This window comes from Mauremys mutica, chromosome 26 (assembly GCF_020497125.1).
Source record: "Mauremys mutica isolate MM-2020 ecotype Southern chromosome 26, ASM2049712v1, whole genome shotgun sequence".
NCBI lineage: Eukaryota > Metazoa > Chordata > Testudines > Geoemydidae > Mauremys > Mauremys mutica.
The window spans coordinates 16,579,854-16,582,748 of record NC_059097.1 but is presented as its reverse complement, the minus strand read 5'-3'; the positions used below and the strand labels follow the sequence as shown (position 1 = coordinate 16,582,748).

The 2,895-nt window shown below is 36.5% G+C and overlaps 1 long non-coding RNA gene across 1 annotated transcript; it reads right to left on the bottom strand.

The window, feature by feature from the left end:
* Positions 1 to 663: 663 nt before the first annotated feature.
* Positions 664 to 1,740, bottom strand: LOC123356730. Its single transcript, XR_006575437.1, has 3 exons — positions 1,661 to 1,740; positions 811 to 897; positions 664 to 695 (listed from the first exon to the last, which is right to left on the bottom strand). It is a non-coding gene; the product is annotated as an uncharacterized LOC123356730 (long non-coding RNA).
* Positions 1,741 to 2,895: the final 1,155 nt, after the last annotated feature.

The following is a 2,895-nucleotide window of genomic DNA, read 5'->3' as shown; positions in this document are numbered from 1 at the left end:
GGTGTTTTTGTTGGTATTACCAGTTTTTAGTTGTTTTATTGTATGTTCAGGGAGAGTTGCAAAGTCCAAATAAATGTGTAATGGGATACAGGCCAAAAATTAAATAAATAAATAAAACACACCACACCTCTGGCACTTGAATAATATTTGCCTAATTCAGAAGCCTGCACACACAGATTTTTGTAATTTCATGGTTCAAGAAAATGTTAATAGTACCTTGGAAAGTGTAGGTTTTTCCAGCATTTGTCACACCATAAGTGAAAATAAGACGATTGTGTCCCTCCAAGAAGTCTTGTACTGGTTGTTTCACAGTACCGTCAAAGAACTCTTCCTGAGTTGTTTCAGGTCCAAATACCTAAGCATTAGCAAGAGGCAATTTTCAGTTGTTTTAAAAGGACCATTTAGGGGGTGGGGAAGAAAGAGCAGTTTACATCTAGGCACTTTTCATCAGTTAAATGTATATAAAATGTTCCCAGTTTTAAAAGAATTTAAAAAAAAAAACCACTCGTTTAGGGCAAGAGTCAACAAGTTTCCACATTATAAAATGAAGTTTGTCTCAAGTATCATGTGCTTACTCGTGAAAAAGTGAATTTCTGCACCATCTGCCCTACATTTTTTTCACTCAGCTGACAGATCATTGAATTCTTAGGGCCTTTCAATATAATGCTAGTTGAGTCTTGAATAGAAACACAGTCCTGTAAAAGGAAAAAAATTGGATTTTTAAGCTCAGGAGAAAAATTGTACATTTGCATCTTAGCTAAAAAATTTTTGTAAAAAAGAACATTGAGTCTTATGTAGAAAGAGCCACACCTGAGATTCATTTTCTTTTTCACTTGCTGTGAAAGGCCTAATACGAAGGCAAACTTGTATATGTTCCTTGGAATCCAAACTGTTCCTCTTAAAATAAAAATAAAAAAAATTACCTTCAATTAATAGCATTGCTACTTAGTCTGAATGTCTAGTTTGACAATTAGCATGGTAAGATATTAAATATTAGTTATTTCAGGTCACTTCCCCCCACCGTAATTCATTCATTTATTGCTGCAAGTACTTGGTCCTTCTAGAAATTCGCCTTAATCTTATAAAATATTTAAAATGACTTCTTGCGATATACAAAAATATTCTATGCAGTTTAGGCCAAGCAGTAATTGAAAATAAGAGCCACCTGCATACCCCATATTATCCTTTGTATCTAGTAATTAATTTCTGCATTACTAGGGCAGGACAGGAGGAAACTATAGATTTTACCAACATTTCCTGCAAGTTATTGTTTATAATCATCACTTTTTGTGTTGGTATCAAAAGTACCCAGCAAAAAGATTAACTTCAAAATAAGATGAAAACAAGTAGGCCAGTCAATATACGTGAACAAATAATGTCTCTGAATTTCTCTGCCTCTGATGTCAGAATTTAGCCTCTTATAATTAGAGAATCTTTTTTTGATTAATACAAAACAAACTAGACAATGACAGGACTATCAAGGCACAAATACAGGAATTCATTACTATAGCATCTAATTTAAAATGTTTCCCTTTTATTTATACAGAAGTATGGATATGTTTGTTGCTTTATCATTAAAAGCAACAGGATATATAAATGCTTCACAATTTAAGTAATTTCATTTTTTAAATTAACAAAGTAGACTGTTTAACATTCTCACCTGGCTTATATCCAAGTTTGAAGAAACCAGGGAAAATTCATCTGAGAGGTCTGCTTTAAGGTCCTCAACATTTACTGGCCACTTTCTTGGAGATAGCTCAATACTAGCAATATAGGATGGTCTTATCATTGTTGCTTTATCCAAAACTGGTTCCATTCTGCAAAAATAAAGCCAACTATTTAAATAGCATGGCAAGACTGAAGACATGAGAAGCCATCATAATACAAGTTTATATTTCAATATGTATTTTATTTATTTTCAAACCTTACACATAAATACAGTTTCCAACAACAGGCTGGGGCAAAAGGGGAAAAAACATCCCAAGAACTGCACACACACTTTCAGATGTTAGCTAAAGAGGAGCTCCAGCCTGGAAGGATGAAGGGAGAGCATTCAAAAGAATACAGACTATTGACAACAATGCTACCACCCATCATCAAGTATAATTAGGAAGGCCAAAAAAGCATTTGAAAAGCAACTAGCAAAAGACACAGAAACTAACAGCAAAAAGGCAGCAAAAACCTTATCTATCCTCTAACTTAATCAAACTTATATAAAATGACAAGCAGCTTATATGGAGCAACAAAACAACGAACTATAGCAAGGCAGGTGAGACTTACAAGCTTTACAATCTTAACAAACTATGACTTATCAAACTAAGAAAGAAAAAACAAAACCTATGGTGCACCTTATGCTATGGGGAAGTTACAGAGGGCAGAGTGGTATGTGCCCAGAATACAGCTCCCAAGGCAGCCCCCAAGGAAGCTAAGGGAGGTGGCTGCAGCAGTGGATACAGCTGAAAACAGTCCAAGGCAAAGCCCACAGGAGCAGAACTTAGCAGCAGCACAAACTTATTTTCAGTGGCAGAGTGCCACGGGGTTTAAGAGAGAGGTTTTAAGACACAGACCAAGGTTTAGCTTGAGTCTGTGTGCTGGGGAGACAGAGCCAGCAGCTAAAATAATAAAATAAAAGTATAGAAAGTTTCACAGAGGGATTCTTACCATCCCCCAAGGCAGCAGCAGAGGGGGCAGAAACAGCAAGCACATCAGAAGGCTCGGTACAGTCTTGATAATCAGGAGATCTCTCAGGCAGCAATTCGTTCTTCGTGGGGGGGGGGTTCAAAAATGGGGGTACGCTCAAAAATAAAATGAGAGCAGAGAAAGGACCCCCAGAACCCCTGGTTGATCAGACCAGGCAGCAATGCAAGAACCTTTCTGAAGTCTGTTCAAAAAATG